Source organism: Coturnix japonica, chromosome 1, assembly GCF_001577835.2.
Source record: "Coturnix japonica isolate 7356 chromosome 1, Coturnix japonica 2.1, whole genome shotgun sequence".
Lineage (NCBI taxonomy): Eukaryota > Metazoa > Chordata > Aves > Galliformes > Phasianidae > Coturnix > Coturnix japonica.
The window spans coordinates 2,021,101-2,030,611 of NC_029516.1; positions in this window are offsets into that span (position 1 = coordinate 2,021,101).

Below are 9,511 nucleotides of genomic sequence, written 5' to 3' on the forward strand. Positions count from 1 at the left end.
GGTATGTGTGTGTGTGTGCATACATGCTGGTGGAGCCTCTGATGGAATAAGTTCTTAAATTTCACCTTGTTTCATAAATTTTCCTGTGTTTGGGAAGGAAGATGGAACACATATCGGGAAAATCTGAAGTGATAGTCTGATCCTTTTGTAATTCTGCAATTTGTCCTTGCACCCCTGGGAGTCCAGTGCTGTTCATTGCATGGCACTGCCCACATCACCCTAGGAGCATTTTCTGCCTCTTTCATGCGGCCCAGATCTGCTGATGCAAAACCCAAACCCATGTGAGCGCAGCCCTCTGTGACACTGCAGCCCCAAACACAGGTCCCAAATGATTCTGTATTAAGGGCCAGCTCAGAGGCAATGTCATATGTCAGATAACTCAACCATGGTAGGGGGCTCATTCTGGCTTGGGTTTGGTGGAAAATTCACTGCCAACCCACAGTTCTCTCTCCGATGCATTTATTCTGCTCCCCCGTGGGAGCTGTTTAGGGAAGCTGGCAGTTGTTTGCTGGTTATTTTGAGTGGGACTTTTCTCAGCTAACTGCAGCTTGCTGAGAGGTAGGCGGTTATGTCTGAGCTGCTTTATCGCCCCGACTTTTCTTTACGGTCGGGAAAGAGGGATGGTTCTTCCTAGAGCACAATTCATCTCTCCCAGCTGGGCTGAATTGCACCCGGGAAGTTCCTCTTTCTCTCCATCAACTATAAAAGGCGTCTAGACAGCCCGCTCAGATTTACGCATCCGAACTGACGACACATAAAATTAGACAGATGAAACCTGGCCAGGAATCATTCTCCTTTTCATGCCACAGTTTTTTCATCCTGCTCTGTCTTTTTTTTTTTTTCCCCTTCCTGTTTGGCAGAAGGGTCTGGAGAAAACAGTGTCAGTGAGATGCAAACATCACATCTCTAATGGCAAAATGGCAAAATCTTGGGAGGGGGGTGGGTCAGTGCAGTGTGATCCTGAAATGCCATCAGACATCCAAAGGGGGGTCCATGGAACAGCTGCAAATGTTTCCTTCTCCTGTTCTCTGGCACCCATAGAATCATGAATTCACAAGTAGACAAACAAGTAGAATAGAGGAAACAAGGCAACACTTGGCTATTCAAAGCTCACCCTTGTTTTGATATAAGGATGGCTGTGCTCCATCCTTACATCCCCAACTTGTATTGATAGCAGGGGTTGTCACTACCCAGGTGCATGATCTTGCGCTTATACTTATCAAACCTCATAAGCTTCACCTGGGTCTACTGCTCCAGCCTGTCTTGGTCTTTCTGAATGGCATTCTGTTCCTTTGGTGTGCTGAATGCACCACTTGCTGAGGATGCACTTGATCCCACTGTTGATGTCATTGATGACGATGTTTAAGAGCTGGTCCCAGTACCTACCCTTGAGAGACAACACTTGCCACCAATCTCCATCCAGACATTGAGCCATTTGACCACTGCTCTGTGGGTACAATCTCACATGCACTTCCTTATCCATCAAGCCATCTACCCATCAGATTCATATCTTCCAATTTGGAGAGAAGGATATTATGGGGGGCCATGTCAAAGGCCTTACTGAAGTCAATATAGATTACATTTTTGTCTCTTCTCTTGTCCATTGATGCAGTTATGCCATTGTAGAAGTTCACTAGATTGGTCAGGCAGGACCTGTGCTTGGTGAATCCACACTAACAAGTCAGTAGTTCTCTGGGTCATCCTTTCCATCCTTCTTAAACATGGGTACAATAATGTCTTTTTTCCAGTCAACAGAGACTTCATTTGACCACCATGACTTTTCATATATGGAGAGTCTGTTATTCATTATGTGAGCCAGTTCTCCCAGGACTCTCATTGGGATGCATCTGAATGGGACCTGTAGACTCGTGGATGTTCATGTTCCTCAGGTGGTTGCAAATCTGGTTTTCACTTGCAGTGGTAGGTGCAATGCTCCCCCAGTCTCCACCTTCAGAAATGAAAAAGAGTTTGTTGTGATCAATTTCCACCATACTGATCTTAGCCGTTTTCACTTCTTGAGGAGCCTGAAAAGGGGGAGTTTTTGTGAACTCCAACTCAAGCAGTATTTTTTGTCATTTATTCCGTCCGCAGAACTTTAAAAAGTTGTGTTTCTCCAGGATCAGTCCTGAGAGTATGTCTGAAACTATATATATGGGGCACAACCAAAGGGGATGGGAATTGTCTCTGTCAAAGAGGACTCTGAAGATGTACAAGGCCATTGCGTATATCATGGACAGCCTCAGGGGACCCAGCCCCAAGGCACAAATGTAAAGTGAAAGCAGAAACCTGTGGCTTGTGTAAAATAGTAAGTCATGACTGTCAAAAGTCTTATAACAAACTACTGGGATGAGTGGACATAACAGGAGATAACATGCAGTGATCAGCAGTGAGGCAAAACACTCTCCTTGCAGAGTCTGGGAAGAGCACAGCCCAAAACAAGGTGGTTTGAGGTGTGGTGGGGTTATTTTTTTGTTTTTTGGGGGATTTTTTTTTGTTATTAAATGTGTTTGCATAGCATCATTAACATATTAGCTGGCATTCTTGAATATACATCAGTGAGTTACTGGCTTTGTTAGACCACCAGCTTTGCATGGGCAAGCAGCCCATGCAAAGAGCGGAAAGAATATGAGATGGAGGGAGGCATCAATTCTTATGCAGACTGCAGGAACTTTAGATTCGTCTCCATCACTTGCTCCCAAGTCTGATCATCCTCATCCAGAGCCTGGCTAAATCAGTCCCCAGTACTACTGGTGTATTAAACTCCAGTTCTGCCAGAACTTTCTCATTTTTTGCAACCCCAGAAGGCAGAAGAAGGCAAATGATTAGAATTATTCACTGCATTGCAGTAACTCTTGGGTGCACCAAGTTCAATTACAATCCCAACCTGCTGAGAGGTGTTCCCTCCACACTCTCTTGCAGTTCACTGTCCAGAGACACAAAATCTCTAATTTGATACACAGATAGACTGCACTGGAAGACACGTCAGGAATTGCTCTGGCAGTTGACATAATCCAGTGTTTAACCACAGAGCTATCTATATTTTTTGTGCCTATTCCAATCTCCTAGGATCTAGCTAGATTACTGTGAGGCAGCGCATCTGATTTATCCCTGTGAAGCTCTCATAAGAACAATGACTGCTGTACTCAAGGCCAAGTGAACAACCACAGAGAACCTCTGCTTAATGTCCTGTCAACATTCTTCCTTCTTGAGTAAGTACAGAGCCATCTTCACTTGCATTATGAAGGGAATTATGAGTATTAACAACTGGGATAAATATCCAAAAGAGCTGTAGTTGCAAATTGCTGTGGATTTCAATCCTACCGTATCTTTGACTTTATCTACTGGTGTTGAGCCCTGAGGATGATAAGGAAGAATATAATGATAAGGTTTATAACCATGAGTGTCCAACCTTTTGGCTTGCCTGAGCCACACTGAGTGAACAGGAATTGTCTTGGGCTGCATATAAAATGTATAATATAGTTAATGCATATAAGTAAAAAACTTTTTAAATGCATTTTTTATTATCATATTAAAAAACCAGAGAGCAACAAAAACATCAGACTGGTGGGATATTTGACACTGTTTTTGTGAAACTAAAATGTCAATATCACATTTTGATGTCAGTGATTGCAGTTCTTAGTGAGTTCTCAGGGTATTCATCAGGTATTTTTGATGAAATATTACTCTTCTTGTGCTTCATCCACAGCAATAGCAGTTAAAAAATGTACATACCACCAAAAAGGGATGACACGGATGAAGTGTGACTGCGAAGCTAGGGCTGTTTTTCCCTGTCAAGGTAGGTCTTACAAAATCTATTAAAGAGACTTGACCAATTTTTTGTTTGAGTTCACTGTCTCACTGTAACTCTGTGCATTCTATCTGAAAAGTTGCAAGTGATGTATTTATGCTGACTATATATATATATATATATATATATAATTTTTTTTTGCTGTTCATAGGACCACATTTAACCAAAGCATCAGAATGCATTAAATAATTTGCCATAACCTGAATTTGCCATAATTCAAGTTTCATTTCAAATGATGTTATTCATTGAAACATAGCATGTGTGCATTAACTTTCACCATGAAGGTGCATTTTTAGCTCATTTAAACTAGAGATTAAATCCACTGAAAATGCTAAATCCATGAGTAATTTTTAATCTTCATATTCTGGCACAGATTTTTCCTTTTGATTCCATCAAGGACTTGTTTTTATTTCACAAATCATAAGGTCTTTTTATCACTTTACTCAAACTTAGCCATCTTCTTTCAGAAAAGATGAATGATGTCCTCACAATCATCATCCATATTTCTAAGGAACTCCTGGAATTGGTGGTTATTCTATCCCTTGGACTTGATGAAATTCACAGCTTTGATGACAATTTGCAAGATATTATCATTTTTTAAAACTTCTGCAAGTAAATTTTCTAGATGTAGGACACAGTGATATTTCATCAAGAATCAATTGCTGGCAGCAACTGCATCGTCTTCTGCTTATTTTACTAAGTCCCTTTTTTTACCAGCCATAGCCCAGGTACCATCAGTAGCCACACTAGATATGTTGACAAAGATTAAAGAAAATTGTTTTGTTTTGTTTTGTTTTGTTTTGTTTACTGCTTCAAACAAATTATGAGACGAAGTTGTGTCTTTCAATGGCACCAAAGGAGCCATTCATTCGGTGACATTATATTCACCATCGATGCCTATAATGAAAACAGCAAGTTGAGCCATATCTGTAGCATCAGCACTTTCATCTATTGCCAAAGCAAAAAATTTGAAATTAGCAGCTTTACTCTCTAAATTTCTTTCAATAGATTTTCCTGTTTCTGCAGTTCTCCTGTCTACAGTCTGGTGAGACAAACTGATTTTAGAAGAATCCATTGTTTTATGAGGGCACATTGTAGCTTTCCATAAATTGCTTGACAAATTCACCATTAATTAAAGTGTTCTGACTGTTTTTTGTTCATAAGATATGCTACCATGTAACTTTTATAACAGAGTCCATTTAATTTCTATTTAAGATTATGTTAAGGGGACAGACTTTTTTAGTTCCTCTATTTTGTCTTTACGAAGCATTCTTTGATACGTATCAACTCTGGCAGCAGGTTTCTGCATATAATGTCTCTTCAAATTGTAATCTTTGAAAACTGACGTGATTTCCTTGCAAATTAAGCTCAGTGCTGGATTATTTCTCTTGACAAGCAAAAAATACTCATCTTCCCATTTTTGTTGTTGTTGTTGAAAACTCTGCCTTCATTCATGAATTTTCTTTCTTTGGGGTTCTGTTTCCTTTTAAGATGCTGTTAGGCATGTTGAATTAATACTATTAGCAATCACTGTGTTTTACTAAACACGTGGCACAGACGCATGTCAAGTGTAATCCATTCAGGTTTCATTGCAACTGAGTGTGTACTATGGCCACGAAAGGAAGAGTCAGCACTGCACTGTGCCTTCCCTGCATCCCAGGGTCTCCATGTCTTCCAGGTCACTCTGTTATTCATGAGGCTTCCAGAGGGCAGAAACCTTATCACAAGAATCTGTTAATTTGGCCAATCTGTCAGCAGCATCTCTCAGGGGATGGCAGTCTCCTGGTGTCAAGGCAATGGAGCCCCCAGACAGGAGATAAGGCACATTTGCTTTGTGGATGAGTGGCGGCACCAGCCCTGCATTGTGTATATATATGTCTCATTTTCCTCTGTGTGGTCAAACTTTTGGGGTGGGAGACTCCTGCTGTGGGATATCAGGAGTTCAGACATGTGGGTCGCAGGTAATGCAGCCCTTCTAGCAAATTACCTGCAGGCTCATAACGTTCAGGGGAGTCATCTGAAAATAGATGAGGCATGACTGGCTCAAGAGCCAGCTTGGAAGTCATGTTTCTGACCTGGGAGATGTCTTCCAGACTTAGAAAAAGTAGAAAAAGTACTTAAAAACTTCTGCCTTGCCTTTGGAAAACTTTCAAAACCACAAATATGTTTCTGGATTGGCTTCTTAAAAACAGTGTGGGTTGAGTTATGTGAAACATTTCCTTCCAGCTATCGTGGAAGGAGGCAGGCTGGTGCTGGAAATGCCTTTCCCAATATTGCCCAGCAGAGCTACAGCTTCTGACTTCTTCCAGTGGCTGGGAATATCAGAGGTCATTTATTCAGGAGGCCACATTTCCTCTCTGGATGAGGGAAAACAGTCTATTTGATGGAAAGCTCTCAGCCTGGTATCAGTTGCCATGTAGAAGATGTGGGATTTGATGCAGCAAACAGTTGGGCTGCAGTTATTCACAAGCAAATAAATCCCAATGAGGGATCACACTGACCTTATAAAGCGCATGGATGAACATGCTGACTCCTTCCCTCCCTTGGTGGAATAAGCTCCATCCAATACTTTGCAGTCCATTTCTTGTGGTCTGCGTTCATATATATTTTATTACATAAACATACATTTAATGTCCCCTTTGAAATTATTTCCTGCCCATATTTAAGACTCTGCATCATACTAGAGCAGCAATTGGATAAAAAAAAATAATTGAAACCATTAAGATCAGCTTTACTTTCAAAGGGGAAAAAGAAAAAAACATAGTTGGAATGTGTCTTTTTCGGATTACACAGTCCCTGGGATGCCTCTACCACTGGTGTGTTTTAATGCTGTAACAAAATTACAACCCATTGAGGTTTTCCAATGAAATGTAATATTACATTTCTGACCACACAGGGCCACGGAGACCCTGAGACACCTGACTTTCTGGCTTCAGCTCAAAGCAGGGCTTACATCCACAGGCTGTTTTCAGACATCAATTATGCTCCTGCATTTTCCCTAGCATTGCAATTGGATCTGGGACTCTCTCTGATTTACTTCTTAGCCAAGAATAGCTGTTACAAGCCCTTGCTGCTCTTGATTTGACATGAGAAAGGAAGCATCAGGCTGGCAATAGATGGAGTGAAGGCTGTGTACTGACACCATGTAAATTTCAGCTATGTTAGGTGATTCCTTTTGCCTTTAAATAAAAATCAGTAGATCATCTGTCCAATCCCAAGCAAACCTGCATGAGATTTCACATATTTGTGTCTGCATTTCCTATAATTGTGATTTAAGGTGGGATAGAAGAAAATAAACAAGTTGTCCAGCTTCATGGAATCACCAAGTCATTGAATGGCTTATGCTGGAAGGAACCAAATAGATCATAGAGCTCAAACCTTCATGCCTTGTGTTGGTGGTACCCCCCAGTCCAGGATGTCCAGGGTCCAATCCAACCTGGCCTTGAGCTCTATCTTACAGAATCACAGAATCAGACAATTGTAGGGGTTGGAAGGGACGTCTACAGATCATCGACTCCAACCCCCTGGCCAAAGCAGGCTCCCAGCAGCCTTTACACAGCCATTGGTTCGTCTCAGGAAGAGAAAACCCTGTGATCCCGGCGCCTAAGTTTGCCCAGCTGAGCACAAGCAAAGAAGAAGCGACAGACAAAGAAATATGGGTGGGTGGTTGGGTTTATTTTGTTGGACAGTTAGGATTAAAGCCAGCACATTGTGCTGGCACATGGATGGTTTGATGTCATAGTTTTTAGGGTGTGTGTGTTTGGGTTGGGGGGGGTGGGAAAGGGAAGGGTGATGATGTCTTTGATATTGATCTCGGAAGTGACTCAAGCCCGGGAAATCCCCTGCTGATGGAACAGCTTCTATGCCATCTTTTTTCAGGCTAACAGGGATGGGTGGGAGGATGGATGTTGGCTTTATTGTAGTATCCAGGATTGACTTCATTCCCGGGATAGCCCCCGCTGTTGGAAGTGACTCCTGCAGCCTCCTCAGTGCCAGCTGTGGGCATTTGGGGCTCGATGTGCGAGAGAGATTGTTCCGGGGTGAATGGGAGGCTCCTACCTGGATTGCATCCGCGGTGGAACCAGTTTTGTGTGCACGCTGGGCACACCATGGTATAATAGGACAAGCTGTCCCCCACGGGTCTCCTGGCAGATGACGCAGTTGGTGTCTTCTGCTGGAGCTCTGACAGGTGTCTGTCGAGGACGGTGCCCCACGAAGCAAAGGACCTGGGGAAGATGGACAGGGATGGGCAACGCTGAGAAGTGCTGTGAGGACGAGGAGCAGAGGAGGACAGGAAGGAGCCCCAGGCCTTGTCCGCTGGCAGGCGTGCTGGCAGGTGGACCCTTGTGGGTTCCTATACCCCATGCTTGGCTGCTAGCCTGGACAGCCCTATTTACTGTGCTCTCCAAACAGTAAATTGGGATGCATTGCCCGTCCTCAGCGCAGGGCAGATGGAAGCTGCGTGTACAGCCGCTCTCTGCGCATGTGATGGCAGCCCCCCTCTCACCGCAAACAAAGCATGCTGTAAGATCACAAGAGCCCCATAGCGGGCAGGCTCAGGGCGCATGGCCAGCCACCCCAACCCCACCCCCCCACCATCAGTCTTGGGCAGGGCAAGGTGTGGACGCTGCTGGGAACACGCTCTACAAAGCCGCCTAAGGCATACAGGCAGTAATACCGATGTGGAGGGGTTTGGAAGGGCTGCCCGATTCCTCCTTGGCGTCAATGGCGTACACTGGCAATAGTGACGTGCCCCTCGACTGGCTACAATTGCTGCCTGCTGTGGTCAAGACTGCTCACCTTGTGGTTTCACTGCTTGACCTTGCACATGAGGGGAGCAAGTCAAGCCCATGTCTTCCCATCGACAGAGGGGTGTGGCCTTCAAAACGAACGGGGCAAAAACCGGAGGAAGGAGACTAAGAAGCATGAATCTCCTATCGACGGCCAGGAAGAAAGGGAGCCTCCTGGCAGGAAAGCGATCCCCCGGATCAGCTGGGGAACTTCACCAATTGCAGAACTCATGAAGGACTGAAATGAAAATAGTCATCCATCAATGTGGCTTCGATTCGGATGTCCGGTCAAACTCTGCCTACGTCCAACACAGCACACACTCTGCAGAAGTAGAAGCAATTGTGAGCAGCAAGACTGAGCACCATGGTGGGGCCAAGTTCCCGCAGTCATGACCCTCATGCCTGCTACTTGTTGCCTGACGCCCGTGCTGGCTGGCAGTTTGGTGGAGTGGGAAGGCGGCTGTGGCAGGCCTACCAAGGCAGCACACGCCACATGTGTGAAACCGTCTGGGAGCTCCTTCTTCTTTTGCCAATGCTCCCTTCCCCCATCTCCTCTCAGCCGGCAGGCACAAATAGGACCAGGTGGAGATTTGTTTTTCACACTTTCTGGAGGTTTATGAGCCCCAGCACCGCCTCAGCCCATTATTGGGGAGCTGTGCCACAGGATGTTGTGCCTCACCCTTGGTTCCTCCGAGCTGGAAGCTTTTCTCTTCTTCAGCCATGAAATGCGATAACAGCGACAGCACTGCAAGCCTCACTGACTCCACTCACCTCCACAAACCGCACTGGTGCTCGGCCCTCCACGCCCGGCAGCCTTAGCTCTCTCCAAGCATCACGCACAATGGCTCCGCTCCCTGACACCCACTGTGACATCACGGTCCACCGCCCCAAATGGCAAGCTGTGGGGGGCCCT